At 43.5% G+C, this 25,787-nt stretch overlaps 1 pseudogene; it reads left to right on the forward strand.

Annotated features, from left to right (window-relative positions):
- The first annotated feature begins 3,381 nt into the window (after positions 1-3,381).
- On the forward strand, positions 3,382-22,374 carry LOC141981852 (maternal DNA replication licensing factor mcm3-like; annotated as a pseudogene).
- Positions 22,375-25,787: the final 3,413 nt, after the last annotated feature.

The following is a 25,787-nucleotide window of genomic DNA, read 5'->3' on the forward strand; positions in this document are numbered from 1 at the left end:
TTTAGGGGTAGCTCAGGTTCTCTTTAAATGCTTATATATTACTGCCTGTCTGACTAACCAAAGTCTTACTAAAATCAGTTCATTGTGTATCTTTGCATTCAAATAGCTTTTCTTTACTTTTACTATATTAAAACTAATGGTTTAGTGCTACAAAAGTAGAGGCTGAAGACACTTGATCCATCCAATACAAGAAGGAAAATGTCTTTTTTAAAAGCTTTCTTCGCAGCTAAGAATCAATGGATTAAAGCACTTTGTATGCATTTTGTTAGTATCACCGTTTTAATTATCTTCTTTAATTGATTATATTTCAAGACAATATGTTTAACCGCTCATTGTGTGAATGGATGCAACATTTTAAAAACCTTTATTTTAAATCTGTTAAGTACTTGAAGTGTTTTCTGCCACAGCTTCCTCTTGAGACAACTTCTTGACTCCCTGCTAATTAAAATCTGTTAACACTAGTTATTTACATTTTAGGCATCTATCACTGGAAGTGAGCTGGATGTTGGAGGGAAAGATGTAGTGGCTGAAGGCAGCATGTGTGGAGCAGAGGTAGGCATATGACCTCTTTCGGGACCATAGGAGGAGCATACTTAGAAGTAGTACTGACTATACCATTAAAGAAGGGGAGCACACGAAACTAAGAACTAGCATCCAGGTGCTAGCAAGTGTGTGAAGGACAAAAAACCTGGCCACAGACCCAACTCACCCAATCACTTGCCTTTGAGGGTATGTCTACACAGCAAAGAAAAAAACACGGCTGGCTCACCGGGCTTGGGCTGTTTCATTGCTGTGTAGACTTCCAGGCTTGGGCTGGAGCCTGAGCTCTGGGACCCTCCCACCTCACCGAGTCCTGGAGCCTGAGCTCTAGCTGAGTCCAGAAGTCTACACAGCAATGAAATGGCCCCACGAGCCCAAGTTGGTTAGCCTGGGCCAGCTGCAGGTGTCTAATTGCTGTGTAGACATACCCTGTGTGTGAATAGCATTGCTTGCAATGCTCAAAGTGCAAACTAGAGGATACTAATGAAATCTGAGGTGGGGGGAATGTGAGTTCTTTGATTAGATGCAGCTGTGTATTGCATGTGTGTATGCGTGCCCATCGCACCAGAGCCAGATAACTTTGCCTAACAGTACCCAGAGAGGCAGTGCTCAAACCCTGCATCTGTACCCTTCCCCTGGCTGTATAAGGATAGTGCCACCCCGGCCGCCTCAGTTCCTTCTCACCACCAGTGGCTAGAATCAAGGCCCTGTGTGGTGTCTTCACCTCACACTTTTGCTCTTGGTTTTCTGAGAACTTTTCTGGTATGAAGTAGTACCTTAGGTTAGTTTAAATGTTAGTTATAACTGCCGGTGTCCTTCCCCAAGCCACGTGCAACCCCAGAGGAACAGTGTCTTCACACATTGGATGTCAGGTGATGTCTATCATTTTATCTGGGTAGAACTAAACCTTTCTGTTCCTCACCTTGCCTGTCTGTTTCATCTGTGGGCCAAATGAAGGGTCAAGCGGTCTCTCCACAGACAATCTCCATGTGGATAACTCCTGTATCATAACAGCATATGAAGTACCCCACGCTATAGTTTCTCCAGGGATACGAGCTCATTCCACGAGAGCTCAGGCAATGTCAATGGCATATCTAAATGACACTCCTATATTGTATGCACTGTTGCTGTAGCCATGTTGGGCCCAGGATATTAGAGAGACAAGGTGGGTGAGGTAATACCTTTTATGGGACCAATTTCTGGTGTGAGAGACACAAAGCTTTCGAGCTTCTACAGAGCTCTTCTTCAGGTCTATATTGGATATTTGCAGGGCGGCTACTTGGTCCTCTGTGCATATATTTGCAAACCACTCTGCCATTATGGGAAGGCAGGTCTGCAGTCCTCCTTTAAATAGATGCCAGGCGCCAGGCACCATCTCCTGCAAGTACTGTGTGCGAGTCACCCACAGGGAATACACAGCTGCATCTACTCAAAGAACAGACCGTTACTTACCTGTACCTGTTCTCTGAGTTGTGATGCCGACGTGTATTCCCCAACCCTCCCCCTGTCCCCTCTGCATCGGAGTCTGTACTTTGGACATTCAGTGTGAGGAACTGAGAGGGGTATGAGCAGCACCACCCTTATACAGCATGGGAGGAGGGGCTATGGCCACAGGGTGTGAGTGCCACCCCTACAGGTACTGCCAGGCAAAGTTCTCCAGCTCCATCATGCAGGGCACGCACACCACATGGAATACACATCAGCACTGCATCTCGAAGAATAACAATTGCAAGTAGGTCACCGGTTTTTGCCTGTATTGTCACTAATATTGTGTGATAGCTAGGTAATAAGTCAGTTCAGAGGCCTTGATGATGTCTTTAACTCCTAATAGTCTAAGAACTGTTCATATTTGACCATCTATGTTCATAATGGCCAGATTGAAAATCTCAAGTATGATTCTTCTTGATTCTGGCAGTCTTCTGCTTATTTTTATCTGCAACCGGAATAACTTCTAGTTTTAGCTATTTAAGTGCGCTTTGTATAGTAAAAAAGGTAATGTGACGGGATCCCCGGGGTGCAGACTGGGACTGTGAGACCACTGTACCCCCTTAACTCTCTCCAGCCTGGGCTGTCTCTCACAATGCCTTGCTAGTGAGCAGCAGCAGACCCCTCCAGGTGCTGTGATCACTCAGCACAACCGCATGTGGAGCCCCGCAGGCAGCTAGAGTGCATGAATGCTCCCAGAGCCACTCATGAATCACACAGGGAAAGGCACTAGCCAAACCCCCTCAGCTCCAAGCACTGTTCCTCAGGAATACACCATCTTGCACTGCTCAAGACGAGCAATGCAAATTTATTAATTGTTTCACCACTTCATCAGTGGAAAGTGGACATACAGCAGCCTTTGCAAACCTGAGCAGATTTGCCCCACACTTCAGGCAAACTCGCTGGTAAAGACAAACAGTTAAACAAATGTATTGGCTACAAAAGATAGATTTTAAGTGATTACAGTGATAGGCAAAAAGTCAGAGTTAGTTACCAAAATAAAATAAAATACAAGCATGCAATCTAAACTCTCAACCCTGTTAGACTGGGCAACATTAGATTAAGCAGTTTTTCTCATCCCACAGGATCTCGCAGTTCATAGTACACAGGTTTCACCCTTGAAACCTGAGCCAGCCTCCTCTGTTGAAGTCTTTGGTCTTCTGAGTGTCTTTGTTGCTTGCAGCATAGGTGGGGGCAGGAGAAAGGTGAAGCATGGGCCTGTTGTGTTCTGTTTTATATCCTCAGTCCCTTTTTTATATCCCTGTTTTATATCCTCAGTATTTGGAGAATACAAATCCAGGCATGTCTGGTGGGCATTGCCAAGGCAAGGTTGAGCAATTCCCTTGGTGTGACCTCATGGAGGTGAGTCATTGCTGGACAGTGGCTGTTGAGTGTTTTGACACCTTGCCGGACGTTGGTTCCTTTCCTTATTTCCCTACATCTTAGGGCTAGTCTACACTGGCAATGCTAAAGTGCTGCCACGGCGGCGCTTTAACGTGGCTTATGTAGTCGTGGCAGAGCCCACTGCCACAAGGGGCATAGCTACCAGCCCTGGGAGCGCTGGGGCACTGTCTACACTGGTGCTTTACAGCGCTGAAACTTGCTGTGCTCGGGGGGGGGCGGTGTTTTCACACCCCTGAGTGAGAGAGTTACAGCGCTGTAAAGTGCCAGTGTAGACAAGCCCTCTGCTTATATCTAACCTGATTCCCCAACTTACAACATGTTTTAGTGGCAACCATACAACACAATTTCATAACTTCATATGCACTAAAGATATACATGTTTAGATAGAACAGGGGCTTTGAGCAGTTCATAACCTTTCCCCTGATACCTCACGTGGCCTGCTTTATGTGCAATATCACAATTATATACAGATGAGGAATACGGGGGTTACAGGGCACTCCCCCATGGTATAGAATGTCACAGGTAACATTCAAAAACAAACACAAAAATCCAAACCCTTTGGCTTAGCACATTTCTGTTACAAAATGAAAGTGTTGGGGGGGGGGGGGGGGTTTGTGGAATTTTGTGCTGGTTTAGGCTTCTCTGTAAAAGGCTGAAGGCAGATGATTTAAACCAGGTGCAAATAAATATCCCTGTAATGTGTGTGAACAAATTTCAATTGTGTATTGTAAGTATATAAACTGAATATTAAAGATACTATTTTCATGATATTTTAAATGTGTGTGCAGTTTGTTGAAATAGTGGATGGGTCACATGTAGAGAACAAAATGTTTAGCATTTTAGGTTTAGGAACCTCATTGAGTGACTTGACACCTCACTAATATCAGTGTAAATCAAGTGTAACCAATGTTGCAATTCCACTACTTCAATGGACAATGACTTTACTCAGTTACACTAATCAGGCCCCTCTGTTCTCCATTCTAGAAATACTATACGTTGTGCAGCCTTGACGTTGCACTATATTGACATCTTCAGGAGACTGAGGGCTAGGAAAGAATTTATAACTAGCAAGTTATTCTTTGCCCGTGGACACCTACTTACAACACTGCTTTCCTGAGCTCTCGATCTTCTAGCATACTTTTAGACAAATACATTTAGTTAAAATTTTGAGAACCATCTTTAGTGACGAACCATGAATAAATACTGTCACAATTCAGGGTAATGGCAGCTACATTCCCCATCCCTGATCTAGCAAGGGCACTGATTCGTAGGCTTCAAACTCCCCATCTGTCACATTTCTTGGGGTCGCCATCCAGACTGGGGTATTTCCAGGCTACACGTTTCCCTACCTGTGAATTTCCCAGCAAGTCAGACTGCCTAAGCAGTCCTGCTTAGCTTTCTCCTCAGAGACTATAAACAGTGTATTTCCCCATAGCTAAATTACCACGCTGCTCTTTCTAAACAAGCACATTCAAGGTGAAAACATTACAGAGAAAACATATTAAAAACAGTAAAAATCTACACGCATGCTAATAAGCTTACCAGAGATCACCCCAACTCAAACATGGGCTTTGGCTAATGAACTGTCCTTCAAACCCCGACAGGGTTTTTTTCTGTGGTGGTGCCTTTTCGGAGGTGTTACAACCTGAATAAATTTGTCTGATTACCCCCCCCCCCCCCGCCCACTGTTCTTCATCCCTGGACGGTGGTTGTTCCCATCCTCCATGGTATTACATTCAATTCCTGGCCCACAATGACACATAGGTTTAATGAGGTTTAACTTCATTCAATAAGGTTTGTCCCGGCTATTGCAGGAAATTTCCATATCTATCACAAACACATCCTGCAAAACATGGAGCAGTATCTGGTGCAAACCTTCAGTTTACACAAAACAATGATCTGTCCTCAGTTGCTTGTTCTCTTTTCATCCACTTGTGGGTGGAATATCACGTCCTCCGCTACGCACATCTTATAGAAACATGCTGCCATTGCACCAAATTCCTTTTTGGCATAAATTTTGATGCCAGGACGACAAAAAAAAACCACAAAAGCGTACTCAAGCATTGTGAAATTGCATCATAATGGTAGTCGTGGAGGTCTCACAGAGCTGCTGCCTGGTAACATTCATTACAAGATGTATCTGGAACACATAATGGCCCCAAATCCAGCTTGCTAATAGCTGTGAAATACAGGAGGTGGATTTCCATGGCTTCAACTGTAAACATTTGGGATTGGCTAGAATTAGAGGGAGGCAGGTATGTCTTTCAAAAGCAAAGATCCAGGGGGAATTAAAACCCCTTTCGCTCCTCAGAAGCAGCCACGTAGGCAGAGCTTCCTGCCATGGAGGCAAAGTGTGGGGGTGGGCATACACAGATGAAACCTGAAGAGAGGGAATGTTGTGTTGGTATATAATGGTGAAACGCATACCTGGTTTTTCCAGTGAAATTGGCGGAGTTACACAAGGGATAGACCTGTCCAACCGTCAAATGTTCTCAAGCAGCGTTTCTCAACCTTTTTGATACCAGTGACCGGCTTTCTGCCTTCCTACACTGTGTCAGGGAGATCTCAGGGACCAGCAAGGAGACTGCCACAGACCGGTGCCGGTCCATGGGCCAGTTGTTGAGAAACACTGTGCTAAAGAATAATTCCAGCTGAAAAACACAAGATATTGCCAAAAGCGGGGAAACCGTTTGATTTTTATGCACTTTAATTAGGAAGGATGTACCTGGCTGAATTCCAAGCTCTTGAGAGATCATTGGCTACATGGAGGGGAAGGGAAAGGCAGTAGCATATTGTAAAACAAAACATAAGTTTCCTTTTCAGGGAAATATCATTCCCACTAGACACCATTAAAACATCTCAAATGTGTATGCGTATTTAGATACAGTGATTGGCCTGTAACATCTGAAACAAATCCCCTGTCCATAATTTTAATAGCCCCAACTATTTTTATATAGGGATTATCAATAGCAGATGTTTCTTAAACAAAATCTAATTTTTACATGACCGTTTGCTGGGGCTGTGTGTACTGCTACCTTCTAATGGGCATAATCCATATCCAGAACTGTTTTAGACCTTTCACTGAATTCCTTGCCCTGAAGTTGAGGGGCTATAAGGTGTACAACCTAATGAAAGATCCTGGTTTCTATCTGAGATTCTGGTGACAAATCACTCCAATGCTTTGCTGCTGTTGCATATGATATCGTTAGAATCGCATCCATATGGAGAGGTTGGGGTGGGTCTCAATTTTTCACAGAGTTCCCCATATTTCATAGGAAACAGAGGACTGGATTTCCCCGCTGCAGAACTAGCATGGACCCTGAGGCATTAAATAAGCTGTTTTAGGGAGTTCTGCTGAAGCCTTCTGTTCTGCCTACTTGCTTCACTGGTGCCCCCATTTCCATGCCCCACATTTTTTGTACGAGACCTGCTCCCATGGGGGTGCCTTGCTGTTCACTGTCCCCAGCCTGTTTCCGGAGGAGGTTTCTAGCATCGCATGAAGGACGGGAGCTACAAATTCTTGCCTCAAAGGGACTGTATCCTGGTTTGCAAGTCGGTTGTTTCTGCCTGGGCTTGTCAAACTGAGTCAAGCCCAGTTTATTTTTAAAATGACAGTATTTCACATTAGAAAGACGAGGTAGGTGAGGTAACATCTTTTATTTTTAGTATAGATTATCGTGGGCCAGACACAGCTACAACTACACTGCATGCCACAATGGAAGTATGTTACATTTCCATACTGTTGCTGCTTACCAATATTTCTACTCTCCAAGTATGAAGTAATGACAGATCAGTTTTAATCTGTCACATTCCCTTCCCACTGAACAGTGGTTTTTGACCAAGGTCTGCAGGACTGGGCTCTATGGGCCTTATACTTTCACAACTGAAAATATTTAAGGTAGATGTTTTTTGTTTTCTTTTTTTTTTAAGGAGCAGGTAGGGCAACAAGGATAATAGAAAATAAACCTACAAGAACGAGAATGTTTTTGCTTAGCAAAAACGAGAAATGCTCAGGTGCATTCCGCTCCTGGGAGGGGGCAGGACTCCGCTATCAAACTTCCCTTTGATTAAAGAGCAGCAGTGAGTGGCTTTAAAGACCATCCCTAGGATAAGAGGCCTGAGATAGGAGGAAGGAGAATATAGCAAGAGGAAATGGAGCAATCTTCAGGGCTCCGCAAAGAGATTTGGAAGATACCTCCTATTTTACCACTAATGGTGGGGATAGCAACAAAGTGGCAAAACCAACATAATGTCATTCTCTGAAGACCTGTTGACCTGTAGTACCATGATGTGCCACACAGTGTCAGACTCGCATACAGCTAAGAAAGGAAAAATGGCTCAAATACTTCATACATTGCTCAAATGGTTGGCATCAGGAATCTCATTAGGACTCATGACTCACTATCCAACAGTCTTTGCCAATCTTTTTAAAAGCTCTATAGTTAAGGTCCATCTTAATCATTCTGCTGCGATTTCATGATATAAACAGTTCTTAATGAGTAAGGGTCAATGGGCCCGCTCTACTGCACTGTGTTTTAGAGTATTAGCGCAAAGAAGAAAACTGCCTCATGGGATGATACTAGAGGACCTACAAAGATCTCATTAAATTTCAAAGGACTGTGCTGCCGAGTGATTTATCAATCCTGTTTGCTTAACTACAGTTCTGCAAGTGTGAGAAATAGGTGTCTGCAAAGGATTTTCAAAAACAATGATAATCTCCATTGATATTGAATTGGATCATCTGGGCTTATGATTTATGAGCTTACCATACCCCTGTTGCTGCGAAAGTAAGTACAAACCACATCAGTAACCAGCTCCAGGACTTTCTCCTTAGCACCAATTGTAGTGCTATCCCTTAAAAAGACAGTGCTAGTCATAACAGACTATTATTCATTCCCGATGTGACGCCGCGTCAGCCAATGTCAAGGATGAATTTGGCCCAATATGTCCTATTAGCTCTGCCTATATTTGTAGCAAGTCATGCATACTTTACTATTCTGTCTGCTTGTGATGAGCTGTAAAGGACTTTGTCTATGACTATGTCCAGAAAGCACACTGCTTTCAAATAGCCTTTCCTTTCCCTCCCCCTCTGAATTTAGTTTTACAAAATAGCTAGAGTCACATGTCATTCCTTCTGCATCAAACATCCCCCAACCTTCCAAATATGTGACTGAAAATCTAGTAAATAATTAGTCTCCAATTTAAATGGCATATGGTAGGAAACAAGTGACAGATTCGCAAGATGAAAATCAATAGTGTTTTCAGACCTTGCTTGGCAATATTTCATTTTACTCATTTCTAGAAAGTATGAAATCTGTAACTAAGCTATTTCCCCTTTGCTGACAAAACTTTATCTATTTATATAATATACTCTCCTAGAGATTGGCTCATACCAAAACCCTGGATCCAAAGAGCTCTGGAATCTGTGGAAGTGTAGATTCTACTCCAGATCTGAACTTCTTGTCTGGTTGTTCTCTCTCTCTAATGGGCCAGACTAAACCTCAACTGTTCAAATACAAGGGTGATGGGCTCAGAGTTAAAACAAAGAAACAAAAAAACCCCACCTAGATAGCTAAAATAAACTAAGTTTTGAAGTTATTAAAATTCAGACTTATGTGGCTTAGTAAACTATTTATCTGCTATCCTATGTAACTAATGAGAAATTGGACACACCACAATGAAACCTGTGTGCAAATCCAGTCTGGCAATCTGCATTGTGCAAGTAGGCTGCTTCTAGCCACTGTGGTTGAGTGGTAACATTGTCTTTACTTCCTAGTGCCTGTCCACGCCTGTGGTGACATCATCAGGCTGGCACACTGCTCTGAAAGCCCATGTGCTTTCCAGTGAGGAATAGTGTTTGATGGTTAAATCACTAACACAGCTTGTGTTGGGAGGCAGCTGTATTTCCTTGGAGAACTGAGTGTGAATAAGTTTTATATTTAATGTTACAAAATGTGATGTCGATATTAACAAAAACCATGTAGAGAAAAACAGGCCAGGTAAGCAAGTAAAAGTTGTGGCCTCGGTACTGACAGTGTATCTTTAAATAACTTATAGAGCATTTATTCATAATTGGAACTAGCTAAAGTGTATCTTAAAGTCAATCGTTAGAACACTTTATGCCTAATTTGCAACTCATATAACCAATTTACCTTTTATAATATGCTGCAGGTACATTGCATGCACCAAAGACTGCAACACAGAAATATATATAGTTCAGCTCAGCATTTGCATCCTTCTATGCATCTGTCAAGAAAAAATAAACACACCCTCTCTGCTTCCTACTTACGTTCAGTATGCTTCTAATGCCTAATGAACAGCTTGTAGAAGGGGACGTGCAAATACAAATTGTAAATGTGATTTACTTCAGCAGTAGGCTGAATGCTGACACTATCTCAGCCAAGAAGACAACTTGGGAAGCCCAAGTGGCCCAGCAACTAGAGAGTTAGGCTGAGATTTAGGAGCCCTGGGTTTTCTTTCCCATGTCCGCCTGTGACTTCACTTCAGTTTCTTCTCCACACCTTTGTCTTGTCTATTTAGATTGCAAACTTGTCTGGAGCAAGGTCTTTCTCTCACTGTGTATTTGTAAAAACACCGAGGAATCCTTGAGGCACCTTAGAGACTAACAAATTTATTTGGGCATAGGCTTTCGTGGGCTATAACCCACTTCATCAGATGCATGGATTGGAAAATACAGTGGGTATAAAAATACAGCACATGAAAAGATGGGAGTTGCCTTCCCAAGTGGGGGGTCAATGCTAACGAGGCCAATTCAATCAGGGTGGATGTGGCCCATTCCCAACAGTTGACAAGAAGGTGTGAGTATCAACAGAGGGAAAATTATTTTTTGTAGTGACCTAGCCATTCCCAGTCTTTATTCAGGCCTAATTTGATGGTGTCAAGTTTGCAAATGAATTCCAGTTCTGCAGTTTCTAGTAGAAGTCTGTTTTTGATGGTTTTTTATTGAAGAATGGCCACTTTTAAGTCTGTTATTAAGTGTCCAGGGAGATTGAAGTGTTCTCCTACTGCAGTGGTTCTCAACTGTGGTCCACCTCTTGTTCAGGGAAAGCCCCTGGTGCGCTGGGCCATTTTGTTTACTTGCCACGTCCGCAGGTTTGGCTGATCGCAGCTCCCACTGGCCGCGGTTCACCGCTCCAGGCCAATGGGGGCTGCAGAAAGTGGCGCAGGCCAAGGGACTTGCTGGCCGCCCTTCCCGCAGCCTCCATTGGTCTGGAGCGGCGAATCGCGGCCAGTGGGAGCTGTGATCGGCCAAACCTGCGGACGCAACAGGTAAACAAACGAGCCCAGCGCGCTAGGGGCTTTCCCTGCACAAGCGGTGGACCACAGTTGAGAACTACTGTCCTACTGGTTTTTGAATGTTACAATTCTTGATGTCTGATTAGTGTCCATTTATTCTTTTGCGTAGATTGTCTGGTTTGGCCAATGTACACGGCAGAGGGGCATTGCTGGCACATGATGACATATATCACATTGGTAGATGTGCAGGTGAACGAGCCCCTGATGGTGTGGCTGATGTGGTTAGCTCCTATGATGATGTCCCTTGAATAGATATGCGGACAGAGTTGGCAATGGGGTTTGTTGCAGGGTTTGGTTCCTGGGTTCGTGTTTCTGTTGTGTGGTGTGTAGTTGCTGGTGAGTATTTGCTTCAGGTTGGGGGACTGTCTGTAAGTGAGGACTGGCCTGTCTCCCAGGGTCTCCTCTGTTGATACTCACACCTTTTTGTCAACTGTTGAGAGTGGGCCATATCCACCCTAATTGAATTGGCCTCGCTAGCACTACAAAAATTAATTTTCCCTCTGTTGATATTCACCCCTTCTTGTCTACTGTTGGGAATGGGCCACTTCCACCCTGACTGAATTGATTTCATTAGAACTGTGCCCCCCCCACTTGGTAAGGCAACTCCCATCTTTTCATGTGCTGTATTTTTATACCTGCCTACTGTATTTTCCACTCCATGCAATGTGTTAGTCTCTAAGGTGCCACAAGGACTCCTCGTTATTTTTGCTGACACAGACTAACAGGGCTACCCCTCTGAAACCTGTATATTTGTACAGGGCCTAGCACAATCTCAGAGCCAAGGGCTGCTACTATAATACAAATAAATATATAATAATTATTATTATAGGAAAGACTTAACACTGCTTTTCTTCTTCAGTCTCCTTGGCCTGCTTTACTTTGCCTGCTGGGTCAGCAAGCCCCAATTCATCATTGTGTTAAATCACTACTCCCAAGAAAATCCTGCTGGAATAGGTATGCATCCATTAGAGGCTAAAGCAAATGGTATTTTTTTTAATTACGTGGTCCCTTCAAATGTTTAGTTTTCATATTTTATACTCTTTTGGTATAACCAATACATCTTCCAGCTCATGTGTGCCTGCATTTGCACTCTGTAAACAAACTGACCCTTTTAAACCAGGAGGACCACCAACAGCACGCGGAGAGCTCTGTTTATAGATGGTGAGCCAGGAATGAGAGCTGTCAATTATTGCTGTGTTCCAAGGGTGGCTCATGGTGAGGATGTGAACAGCAGAGCCCGCTGTGGGCTGTCAGGGGCAGCTGTGTGACTGGGAGCACTGGAGCAGCGCCCCGGGGAAACAGGTGGGTAAGCCTAGCTAAAAAGATATTTCTGTCTTTTCCCAGGGGAGAAAGCCTGTGTGATTTGCCACCTTGTGTGCTGGGTCCCCGGGCCCCTCGCCCTGGCAGGCTCTCTGGTGGCTGGAGGAACAGGCTGACTGACTTACCTCCCACGGGAACTGCTCTGGTGCTGAGCTCACAGTACGAGGGGTGGCACAGGGAGTCCAAGCCTTGGCACTTAATGAGGACTCCACTCCCAGGTGAACTGCGTGGATTGCTGCACCTGTCCTGGAAACTCCCCTCAGTTCCTGCCACTCTCTGAGCACAGGGCTAGCGGTGCCAGGGGACGCCTTGAGCAGGGCTGTGGCACAGAGCTGGCTGCAGAGACTTGCTGGGCACCAAGACACTTGTCATGTCAGAAACCACCCTGCCCCACACCGGGCTAGAGCCCGGGTGTCTTGCATTTGGGGCCCCTCTCAATGGCCAGTGAGCACCCGGGGAGTACCTGCTCTATGGGGGATAGCTAACAGCAGGGGCCATGTACTCCCCTCCCAGGAGCCACAGCTGAGGGTCTGTCTTGTGCAGAGGGTGAGTGAGGGTGAGGGCCAGGTGCTGCTCACTAAAGGTGTAGGCCTATGGCTGGCATGGTGGCCCTTGCTGGCTGAGAGGGCTGGAGTCTCCGGCATGGCTGGAGGAGCAGGAGCTGTGAGAGGCTCAGTGCTGCTACCTGGCCTTTCTGGATGATGATGGTCTGAAACCTGTCATTTGCTGGGAGTGAGTCTTTCTGGGGAAAAAGGGTGTCACCTTCGGGCGGGCTAGAATTTACTTCACTGCCCTTCTCCAGTGCCTAAAAAGCCCAACTCCCACAGAAAAGCACATGGAGACCCAGAATTCAGTCACTGAGGATTTTCAGCAAGAATTGCACAGGGTCAACCTCCCCACAACCACCTCCAAAAGAACAAAAGGAATGAACTTAATTCTTACGTACCAACTTTATAAAATCTTATCATGGTAAAGGAACATTGTCATCATTGTAAAACTAAATTTTTATAACATAACATAGCAGCTTTCTAATCCGCAGACAGTATCTTCACAGTTGTACGTAAACATAAAGAAAACAAATTAAATCTCCACAGAAACACTGTGAGAAGTCACACGGAGTTCCCTGAGGCTGAGTTCATCTGAGTGTCAGCTACAGTCTTTCTATACAGTCAAAAACACTGCAACAACAGCTTCCCTCCACTTGCTTGTAGAAATCTCCAGCTGGAATCCAGGCAGACTCTTCCGCCTGGCTGGAATCACTCAGTTAGGCAGCTTACAAATTAACCAACTACTCAGATTAAGTAGATAAGTTTAAAAAAAAAAAATCCTGATGCAAAGCTGCCCTGTCAGGGGAAACCAGCCTGCTTTCTGCTCCTGTGCATCAGCTTCTCCCAGCCCACACAGGCACATGGCCTTTTGTGATACCGCTGCCCTGACTGCTTGCCCTCAATGGAGTCCAGCTACAGGGAACCTATTGAGCGTACCCGAAACTATCACACCCAATTCCAGAAACTTCTGGGTGTGGAGTGCTTATTGTGCATCTGCCTACCAACAATGGCCCAGACACAACTCATTTCTGCGCCCTCCTACTCTATGCATCTCAAAGAGACATCTCCCTACTAGGCATCTGGGTACAAGAGCAGCAGCTGCTCGCGGACCAGCGCTTGGCGTTTGCTAGACAGAGCCAGCCTTGTTTCTTCACTCCCGCTGTCTGTGCCCCTTATGGGTTTTCTGGGGACTGGGCTTGCAGAGCCATTTGTTCCCTTGCCCCAGTCCTATGCTTGGGCAGGGTGTGGGTGTGTGGATGTGGTTACTGGTACCTGGCGTGTTTCCCAAGGTCAGTCAATCACTTACATATAACACTGCACACACAGCTATTTGCAAAGTCCTTTACTGCTGCTGAGCATTATTCTGATGGTCTGGATAGAGATAAGCTCTGAAACTATAGGGCTGAGCACTCAGTTTCCCTGTTTTTTGAGTGTACCCACATCTAAGCATGTAAAATTAACCCTCTTCACCTTCCCCTGCTCCAAGGGGAAACATTGGTTTGTGGGGGGAACAAACCTGTCTCTGCTGCATTGAAGTGTTTCTTTCCCTGGTTCAGAATAAGTCACCCTAAGCTGCTAACTAGCCCTGTGGTGTATACAACTTTGTTTAGAGTTGGTGGCCTCTTCCCTTTGCAGTAGTACAAAAAAGAGTTACTGGTGTGATGGTGGCTGTCCTGTTGAAATGGAAACAGCTGAGGTCTGATTTTTTTAACTTTTATCAGATAAAATGGCTTGTGTTCTAGTGGACCCTTGTTTCTTTCAATTACTTAAATGTATTAATTTTCAGGAAGACCAAGGGATCTACCATGGCAAAGTCAGAAATGGGACTGGTAAAAATCAACATCACCTAATTGTCAGGATAAATTATCTTAATTGGAAATATGAGGAACGGACAAAGTGGTAAGTAAAAGAATTATTTTATCCAAGCCAACAGTTCTTATTCTTGAAGTTGCAACCTCACTGTTGGTCATGAAACTTTCTAGAGTCATGTTTTCCACACACAAAGATCAACTATGTAATTGTGTGAATGACTTATTCTCAGTCGAATTGAGGAAGAACAGAAGTAAAGGCTAAATAAAAGAGAGCGTGCAAAGACCCTCTCAGTAACACTATGCACGAAACACAAAAGACGTGCTTTTCAGATGAACAAAGCAGCTCCTATGGAGTTTAGCGGGATTTGTGGATGCTAAAAATCAAAGGCCCACAATGACAGTTGTCCCTGCATTTAAAGGTACACCACCCAAAAAGTGGAATAAGAACATATTGCATACGTGACACCATTTCTTCCTGTAGTAATATTTTGTTAATAAAGAAATTTTTCTAAGTTCTAACAGCAGGCTTGTATTTATGTCATGGCTGAAGGTGCTTGAAACTAAAGCAACATTTCTCAAACTGGGGGGTCCCAACCCAAAAGGGGGACCCTATTGTATGGGGGTCGTGGTATTGCTACCCTTACTTCTGCGCTGCCTTCAGAGTAGGGTGCCTGGCCAGCAGCCACCACTATCCAGCTGCTCAGCTCTGACGGCAGAGAGGGAAGCAGCAGCTGCTGGCCAGGCACCCAGCACTGAAGGCAATGCTGCTACCAGGAGCAGCACAGAAGTAAGGGTGGCATGGAGTTGGGGGGGTCATAACCAGTGATGAGCTGCCAAAATCTGAAGAACCGGTTCCTTCAGTCGCTCCGGGTCTTTGGCAGCACTTCGGAGACACGTCCTTCACTCGCTCCGGGTCTTCGGCGGCACTGGGGGACCCGCCGCCGAAGTGCCACTGAAGACCTGGGGCACCGCCGGATGAGTAAAAAGGGATTCTCAAGGGGAGTCTCCCCAGCCAGGAGCTCAGGCGGGCCGGACAGGATGGTCCTGCGGACCAGAGTTTGCCCAACCCTTTAACAACCGGTTCTAAACCGGCTTCTAAATTTAACAACCGGTTTGCATGAACCGGTGCGAACCGGCTCCAGCTCACCACTGGTCATAACAGCCTGAAATATTTTGAAAGAGGATCCCATCAAAAAGTTTGAGAACCCCTGTAATGCAGTAGCCTGCAGAACACCATCATACTCCTTTTATACTTGTGCATTCTGCTCTGTATAATTAGAAAGACCCACAAGGAAACAAAAAGATTCTGGCTTAAGGCCTCTGAATATGTAGGATGAAATACTCGTTGCTAACTTGTCCTCTTTCTTAATAGATCAAGGTCTCCCCGACTCTGTTTTGTGATATTTGCCTCAGTGGGCTGGATCCTACACCCATTACTCAGACAAAACTCCCACGGAAATCAAACAATCTGGAACCATACAGGAATTCTTAGTGACAAATATCATTTCAGTCAGGAAAATGAGACTCCCCATAAATTACAAAGAGTCCTTCCCATGGAGCTCTGCTCCAATGACATGCTTTATGTACGAGCCATTATTTATTGTTCTGTGTTAGCCCTTGCAAGTTGAGTTCTTAAACACGTTTCTAGTTATAGTAATGGAATTATTTGACCTTTTTTTAGGGTTGGTTATAACTCAACTCATCCTCTTTTTAAATACATTGTAAATATTTGGGAGGTATTTATACATAGCTGTATTCCACAATGAGACAGCTTTACTATTTATGTAATGTTTAAAACTGATCATTACATGTTTCAAATGAATGTGAAGGAGTACTCTGTAAAATTGACACATTATTAAAGGGGTGCTGAAAAGATGGCTAGGCCCACCTATTTTGATTTTGTTAAATAAGATTTTACAAGATTGAGCACAAGTAAAAATATTGTCTTTGGCCTCTTTTTAAAAATCAACATACAGGGTTAATAGGATTTAAACATTTCTCCTGCAATAGTGAAAACATTAACATAATACTGTGCTTCTATGTGGTGATAGGAAAATGAAACTGACCTATAAACAGGAAGTGAAACTGGTTAATGTATATGCTCTGACCAAGCAGAGTGAAGTGGAAAAGGTAAACAAATGTGCAAAGTAGCCTAGATTAAAATGGTAAGGGTTTCTTTAAAATCAAAGTCTAGTTGCACAGGTAAGGATTTCTTGAATGCCATTGTTTTAACTGTGTCCCTTTGTGATCTTCACTTGGATTTAATTCTGTTTAGTAAGATAAATTCTGTTAAAAGCTCAATTTCTTTTCTATATTTTCATATATAAAAGTAGAGGGTGACTGGCTAGCCACTAGAGACCTGGGTTCAAATACAATTTTCCTAGGAGTTAAATGAATTTGGGTTGCGGCTTGTTTTCTTGTGATCTGCTACAACAACAAGAAGTCCTCATAAAGTTAAGTTGTTGCTGTTCAGGAAATGGAAGAGGTATATTTAGTTGCGCTATGTTAAGACGACTGTGTAGTTTCTGTCCCTGTACCAACGTGTTTGGCTTTAGCCAGTGCCATCAGATCCCCAAAATGTAAAGGTTTTCAGGATTTTAAAGTAAGATTACTGTAGCAGCTTTCCCTGGTTTAATTATTTTATATTGCAGCTGGTTGATAGATGCATTGCTGATTGCTCTCTGAAAAGCATTAAAAGATTTTGTCGCTTCCATTGATGCAACCTATTCCAAAAAAGTCCAAAGAGTTCAGTGTTGGATTAGAAGGAAACTTTGGAGCAAATCAGGTCTCTCCTCATATCCTGTCAGCTCATTTCCTTGGTAGCTTGGTCTGGGTGGAAGGATTTGTGATCAAATGTAATTATTTTGAACGTTTATGTACCTTTGATTAGGCTTTATTTCCCTGCCTGCTTGAAAGGGGTGTATATTTAAAAATATAGCCCTCTCTTCCCACCCTTTCTGTGTCACTTGTCATCTTAGGTCCTGATTCTATAATCACACCTGCATAGGCAGGCCCCTCTACTTGTGTGAAACCCCACTGATTTGAGTGCGGCTCCGTGCTACTGTAAGAGTCTACCAGCATTGATTCCTTGGATGGGAATCCTTGACTGTAAGCTCATGTGGAAATGGGTGTGTTTGTGGAGCACCTAGCGTTGTGGGGTGGAGATGGGAGGGAATGAATCCTGTCATGTACACATGTGGCTGGTGTAACCTTAGTTCTTATTCAAATAACTTAGCAAAGTGATTCTCGTCCTACTTGTACCATTATGTGCTGTAACTATGACAATGATGCTCCTCCTTCCACCTTGTTCTCCTGGGTGGAAAAGTGCAAAGATGTTGCATACCTAGGAAGGGAACATTCAGTTTAAAATTTCTGCAAAGGGTGATCATATTAAGTAGCTAGATTATCTTTTTTGGGGGGCAGGGAGGGGCACAGATGGAAGAAGTCATAAAAATGCTCTCAAAACCAGATCTAAATATATTTGGTTGACCATGTCTCTCCAAATTGAAACTACAAATTGAAATGGCCCTCTTAAAAATGAATGAATGAATGAGATTTTTAACTTTATGTAGGGAATGACTTCGGTGTATAACAACTTACTCTTGGGTATATAAACCACAGAAGATCATCTTATATTAATAAAAATATTAAAATAAATGATTTCTTGTAAACATGATTTCAAGTATTGTTACTTCTGTGATTGACGTCTATAATTACTACTAAAACAAAGCCAGCGTATGACTTCACTAACTAGACTTCTTGATGACACCTAACGTTATACAAAGTGTTTGTTGGTGTCCTGCTATAAAAAAAGACACTTGAAAGAAGATATACTGATCTCACAACTCTCAAACACAGCACATGCAACAAACATAAAGTGTGTTGTAAAAATTTTAATTAAAAACTAATAGCATAGCATGCCATCGATGACGATACCTAGTACAATGTCCACCTTTCACAGATGAAGAAAATAATTCTTTAGAAACAGAGTATGGGTTATTCATCTGCAGGGATCAGCAAGTTATCAGTATGCAGGAAATAACAGAATCATAGGGCTGGCAGGGACCTCAAGAGGTCGTCTAGTCCAGGGGTTCTCAACCATTTTCTTTCTGAGCCCCCGTCTCCCATGCTATAAAACTCCACGGCCCACAACAACTGGTTTTCTGCATATACGATAGATTAAAAGCCAGGGCCAGCATTAGGGGGCAGCAAGCAGGGCAATTGCGTGGGGTCCCACGCCACAGGGGGCCTGCAAAGTTACGTTGCTTGGGCTTCGGCTTCAGCCCCAGGAGGCAGGATCAGGCTTCAGTGTTCTGCCCTGGGCCCCAGTGAGTCTAATGCCCAGACCCGCTCTCCTGTATATTTTGGCGAACCCCCTGAAACCTGCTCGTGGCCGCCCAGGGGACCCCGGACCTTTGGTTGAGAACTGCTGATTTAGTCCAATCCCTTGCTCTTATGGAAGGACTAAGTATTATCTAGACCTTCCCTGATAGATGTTTGCCTAACCGGCTCTTAAAAATCTCCAATGACGGAGATTCCACAGCCAACCTAGGATATTTGTTCCAGGGCTTAATCGCCTTAACAGGTAGGAAGTTTTTCCTAATGTACAACTTAAACTGCTCTTGCTGCAATTTAAGCCCATTGCTTCTAGTCCTATCCTCAGAGATCATGTTTTCTAGACATTTAATCATTTTTGTTGCTTTTCTATGGACTTTCTCCAATTGTCCACATCTTTCCTGAAATGTGGTGCCCGGAACTGGACACAATACTTTAGTTGAGGTCTAATCAGTGCAGAGTAGAGTGGAAGAATTAATTCTCGTGTCTTGCTTACAATACTCCTGCTTATACATCCCAGAATGATGTTTGCTTTTTTTTGCAACAGTGTTACAGTGCTGACTCATATTTATCCTGTCATCCACTATGACCCCCCCAGATCCCTTTCTGCAGTACTCCTTCCTAGGCAGTCCTTTCCCATTTTGTATGTGTGCAACTAATTGTTCCTTCCTAAGTGGAGTACTTTGCATTTGTCCTTACTGAATTTCATCCTATTTATTTCAGACCATTTCTCTAATTTGTCCAGCTCATTTGGAATTTTAATCCTATCCTCCAAATCACTTTCAACCCCTCCCAGCTTGGTATCATCTGCAAACTTTTTAAATGTACTCTCTATGCCATTATCTAAATCACTGATGAAGATATTGAACTGAACTGGACCCAGAACTGCTCCCTGCAGGACCTCACTCGTTATGCCCTTCCAGTTTGACTTTGAACCACTAATAACTACTCTCTGGGAACAGTTTTCCAGCCAGTTATGCACCCACATTAAAGTAGCTCCATCTAGGTTGTATATCCCTAGTTTCTTTAGGAGAAGGTCATGCGAAACAGTATCAAAAGCCTCACTAAAGTCAAGATATACCGTTATCTACCACTTCCCCCCATCCAAAAGGCCTGTTACCCTGTCAAAGAAAGCTATCAGGTTGGTTTGACGCAATTTGTTCTTGACAAATCCATGCTGACTGTCTTTTAGAAGTTTGCAAATTGACTGCTTAATTATGTGCTCCATTATCTTTCCAGATACTGAAGTTAAGCTGACTGACTGTAATTCCCTGGGTTGTCCTTAGTCCCCTTTTTATAGATGGGCACTATATTTGCCCTTTTCCAGTCCTCTGGAATGCCTGAAAAAGCACCAGCTGGTCAGCTTCCTCACTCTGTGGATATTATTACTTATAATGATCTGGTGAACATATGTAAACCTGGAGACAGAGTTCAGGTAGTGGGAAATATTACTGCCTCCCATCCAAGAAAGGAAACCTCACCTCTGGCACATTTGGTAGGAGGTAATTTGTGCTCAGTTTAAGTTGTTTTAACTGTGAAATAGAAAACCGTTTTTTTCCTCCATTCCAACAATTCTAAAGAAATATACCAACCCTTTGCAGTCAAGTTTAGGTCTGTGCTCTGCATGAACAACAACTTTATTTATATTTCATTTGGATAACTTGGCAGGAAGCATTTTCTCATTACACCTTTTTAAAAGTAACTTTCTTATATATTCTTTTCTCGGAAGTAGTTTATAGAATAAAGAGAACAAATTAAAGAGGGATAACTTTAGAGGCCACAAATCAAGGTGTGTTCCATTGCTTTTATGGTCCAGAAATGCAGCTTGTTTTCAAAATATTTCTTCTGATTTGCAGCATAGCTTAAAAGAGTTGTTTGGTCAGCTGTACATGACTAAGTGCAAGCCTCTTTGAAAACAAATAAAAAACCTGCTTGTCATTCTCTTTCATTTCCCTCAAGTAGAAATCCTCTCCCAAAACTCAAAAATCCATTCTGTAGTTGGGTATCTCTTACAGCATGGAAAACATGGCTTAATCAGGTTATTTTTGAGGTGGGGAGAATGGGAGGATGGCAGGGAGGAAGAGGGGAGAGAAAAATCCCAAATGCTGGAAAACTATGCTATTCTGATGTTGAGACTTCATTAAATCCTCTTTTTAGGGGAGGATTTCCTTCATTAAGGCATAGTAAAAAGGATAAATCTAATAACCATTTTAAAACCCAGAATTTGATTCTTTGCCCTCTTTTTTTCCCAAGCGGCTCTTGTGTCATGAAGACAATAGTCTTCATTCCAGTATTTGTTTAATAGTTAATTTATGTAATTTTCTTTGCATCTGGGTAAAAAATATCTAGCACAATAAGGCTGGCTAATAATATCAAAACTGATGAGCAAAGAAATAGCACCACATTCTCAGCTGATGGTGTGGCAAAGATCAGGCAATTCTGCAAAGCTCAAACTAAAGTATATTACAAATTGCACTAACAGAGGCTAATGGATAATGAGATTCCATTCTAATGTTGATAATATGCAATTTAAGTGTGTCCTGTTTCTTAAACAGGATATCTTTGACCATTTAAGCAAGTCTTTAGCACCAAGCATTTGTGGCCATGAGTGTATTAAAAAAGCCATTTTGTGTATGCTACTTGGAAGTAATGAGAAAGTTCTCAACAATGGGACACGCATTAGAGGAGACATCAATATTTTATTAATAGTAAGAGTATGTAGAGTTAATAGTGCATTGATGAGTTATTTTTATTGTCCCCCTCCTCCTCCTCATGCTAGTGTTGTTATATCGTATTGCATAATGTATTGCATCCATTCATATTGATAAGTGTCAAACAATTATCTCTTTTTGTTTTAACAAATGCATCAAAACCTTAATATTTTCTGTTCCAAAGTAGCTAGGGCAAGTATCTGCATTTCAGTGCATCCCATAGCTATGGCCATGTAGTTTCCTATTTCTAAATTTTTCTTATGCATAAGCCATGTGGTAGTATTAATCCATTGTCAAAGATTCCATCTGGCTTTTAGGTTATCCAGACCAATTCTACATTAGCATGTATTTGTTTTTGTATCAGGCTGTCCTGCAGTCGAGCCAGGGAGCTTAATTTGTTCTTAATAGTTTCCAAATCCACTGAGTTGGCAAGTTCCGCTCCCGCTCCAAACCCACCCAGCATGGTATCCATAATGTCTCTTTTAGTTCTGGGGTGAGGCATATCTGGGAGGGACAATTTGTGCATCCTCATCCAGGCTAACAGTATAGGGAGAGGTTTCAGAGTAGCAGCCGTGTTAGTCTGTATCTGCAAAAAGAAAAGGAGGACTTGTGGCACCTTAGAGACTAACAAATTTATCTGAGCATAAGCTTTCGTGAGCTACAGCTCACTTCATCGGATAAAAGGGCATACACTTGGGCTCTACTCTTGAGACATTTAATCGTGTCCAATCCATGTCAATTTTTACTTCTACCAGAAGGGGGCTCACCAAGACTTTCACTGGAGTAGTTTGGACCTTAAATAAGGCAGGTTTTGCCATATGTAACGGGGTGTTTCTTATAAACACATGTTCTTTCTCCCATTTCCAGTCACACCCATCAGGGAATGGTATTGCATGTGTGTGACTCGGGCAGTATACTACGATTCCTGTTACAAGGGTCCCTGATTTTACGAATTCATCCCAGGCATAAGGGAGTGAGGGGTAGTCAGAAAGCATGGTGGTATCTCCCACATACCCTTCTGTTCGTACCCCCACCATCCAATGTTGTTCCTTTCCTGCGGGGACTGAAATATTTGCTTGTAGCCCCAGTTCCCCTTCCCCAACATATACCTGAGTTTCCCCTAAAGGTGCTAGTGTAAGATTAGTATTAAAATCAACCCATCTTAAATGTGTATCTGGTTGTTGTACTGGGGTCCATGGTACGTTGTCTGTTTGTGAGTTGTTACGTATCAGTAAGGCAGTGAGAATTGTTTCACCTTGTCCCAGGTATCCTGGAGCATGGATATCGTTGTTATGGATGGGCATGGATGTGCCTGGGTGTATTTTTCCTTTGGGGTTAGGTTGTGTCTTTACCACCGTGATTAGGGCGAATGCTTTGATCCAGACCAAGAACTGACATGCCTGCTGCAGTTCTGTTTTCCATTTCATTCAAAGCATTGTTCTGCCTCTCTTTTTAACTGGCGGTCTAAGCAGCAGTATTCCGTGCCCAACAGTCCTGCAGAAATAAAAACACACCACGTTCACAGCTCCCGGTTCGCAATTGTTGTTGGGGTGTTGTGTCTGAAAATATAATTACAGCGGAACAGAATTAATTGATTTGTGAAACGTGAACCCACTTTAATTTGCCATTTTTGTTTATGCGGTAAATGAGAGGCCTGAGGTGATCAACTATGGAGTAGGGACCGGCCCACTTTGACTCCAGTGTGTGATCCCTTTTGTCCAACTTTAAATACATTACCTGATCCCCTGGCTCCCATAGTAGGGAGTCCCCAATTTTCTTTTGATCCATCTTTTTATGCATGAGCTCAATGGCTTGGCTCATCCTATGCTGTAGGGTGGCTTTATCTTCCTGTAACTGTTTTAACCACTGCCAATGCTCATGAGTTCCAAGCAGATTGTTTGTCTCTGTATCTGCTGCTTGCTTGGAGTTAATGACCAGCCTCATTGCCTGTCCAAAGAGGATCTGGTATGGCTGGATTTTAGTTTTTAGCCTGTTACTGCTGCGGATGGCTGCCAGTATTAGTGGCAGCTTTTCAGGCCAGTTTTTACCGGTATGATCTACAACTTTTCTGAGGGTTTCTTTAATGGTGCGGTTCATTCTTTCCACTTGTCCTGAGGACTGGGGTCTGTATGAGACGTGGAGTTTGTGTGACACCCCCAAGGCTTTAAGCATTAGGGTAAATATGTCTCCCACAAATGACCCTCCGTTGTCTGAATCAATAATTTCAGGAGTCCCATCTCTGCAAACTACTTCAGAGAACAGCTTTTTAGCAGCAGTGCGAGCGCTATTGTTCCTGGTGGGGAAAGCTTTGACCCTTCCTTCTCTACTCCTTGACAATTTGCCAATGAAGTCAATTTGGATTCTATGCCAGGGACCCAGCCCTCTCTGATGGAGCATTTGGGGCTGGTGTGGGGGGTCGAGCTTTATTTTTGGCGCACTGTACACAATTCCTGACCCATGTTTCTACATTATCTCTCATCCCCCTCCATTCTGTCACTTGCTTTAACCTTCCCAGCGTCCCTTCCACTCCTTCATGCATGAACTGGTGAGCTATATTCACCAGTTCCTGCCTTTCAATTCTTCCTAGGACGCGGACTGATTCTAATACTTTCTGTTCCTGTCTTCGGGTTACCGCTGCTATCCCTTCATAATCTCTGGCTATAGCGTTGGCACGGTTATTCCATACGGTTTCAACTGCCGAGCCTTTCCCATGTGCCTTTACATGTTTGATTTTTAACTGGTCGGGATGAGAGGTAACCCAGGCATAAATCCATTTCCATTCATCTACGTATGCTATTTCTTTACCGTCCGCAGCTTTCCAATCATTCCTTTGCCAATCAAACATCCAATATTGCACCCTGTTTACACAATAGTTGCTGTCAGCATAGATGGATACAGTCTTAGGGCAGTTCTCTGTTTCACACTGTTTTAAGACTTGGTATATTGCATGGAGTTCGGCATGTTGTGTTGAGCTGTGATGCAAATACCCCTTTAGCACCTCTTCTTCTAAGTTTATGGCTGCATATCTGATTCTCTTTTTACCGTGAACCACCATGGAACTGCCGTCGGTGAACCAAATATGTCTCTCCCAACCCATGGTACCTAATTCTTCAAGGGGAGGCGCTTGGGCTTGTGCGATTCTCTGTTCTAGTGTGACTACCGGACATTCATGCCTTGTCCCCATTTTGATAAGAGCATGAGACATCATGTCAGGTTTGGATACTGTGTCAGCCCGGACTCCCCTGTTTACCAGGGTTAGAGTCCATTGTGCCATCCAGGTATTGGACACCCTGCCTCCTATTAATTTCCCAGATAGGATGTATTTCAGAGGCGTGTGTGCGCCTTGTATAGTAATCGGGGCACTGGTAAGCGGCTCAAAGGACTGAACTGCCCATACAGCTGTCAGGCACTCACGTTCGCGAGCGTCAAAGTTTAGTTCGGCTCCCTGCAATTTCTTAGATTCGTATATCACAGGTACCAATTTCTGATTTTCATTTTGTTATAGGAGAGTGGCCGCCATGGCCACTTCATTAGCTGCTAACCGGATGACAAATGGTTTAGATTCGTCCGGGAAGCGTAAAGCAGGGGCGGTTCGGGCTTTTTGTTTCAGGGTATTTAAAGCAGTATCCTGGTCCGGACCCCATTCCCAATGTGTCTTTTTCTTCAGCAGTTTCCATAAAGGAAGGGTGATCTCTGCATATTTATAGATATGGGGCTGTAAAAAGTTGAATCCTCCCAACAAAACCCTTAATGAGTGTACATCGGTAGGGCTGGCATTTCAATTAGTGCCCTTACCTTCCTTTGATCTACCTGCCTTCCCTCCCGGCCAGTGATAATACCTAGGTAAACGACCTGGGTTTGCACTAATTGTGCTTTTTCCAGGCTTACCTTGAATTCGTTGTCCTGGATTAGTGCAAGGACATCCTCTGTAAGTTTTTGTACCTGCGTCTTGAGTTCTCCGAAAACCAAAATATCATCCACATAGGAAAAGATGAGTGGTCGATCTGACGGACTTAACCGGTCCAACATATCTACCACATGTCTGTGGGCGATAGCCGGAGAGTCTTGGAATCCTTGGGGCAAATGCTGAAAAGTGTATTGCTGATCCCTTATGGTGAAGGCAAACCAATCCTGTGAATCAGGGTGTAATGGTATTGCAAAGAAACAGGTAGCCAGATCTATAACTGAAAAGTACCTGGAGGTGGCTTGTACCTTTTGGATAACTTGTGTCATATCTGCCACGATGGGGGCCATGGGTATGCTTCCTTTGTTGATCCTTCTGTAATCAACAGTCAGTTGCCAGGATTGCCCGTGTG

The sequence above is a fragment of the Natator depressus genome, chromosome 2, assembly GCF_965152275.1.
Source record: "Natator depressus isolate rNatDep1 chromosome 2, rNatDep2.hap1, whole genome shotgun sequence".
In the NCBI taxonomy this organism is placed as follows: Eukaryota; Metazoa; Chordata; order Testudines; family Cheloniidae; genus Natator; species Natator depressus.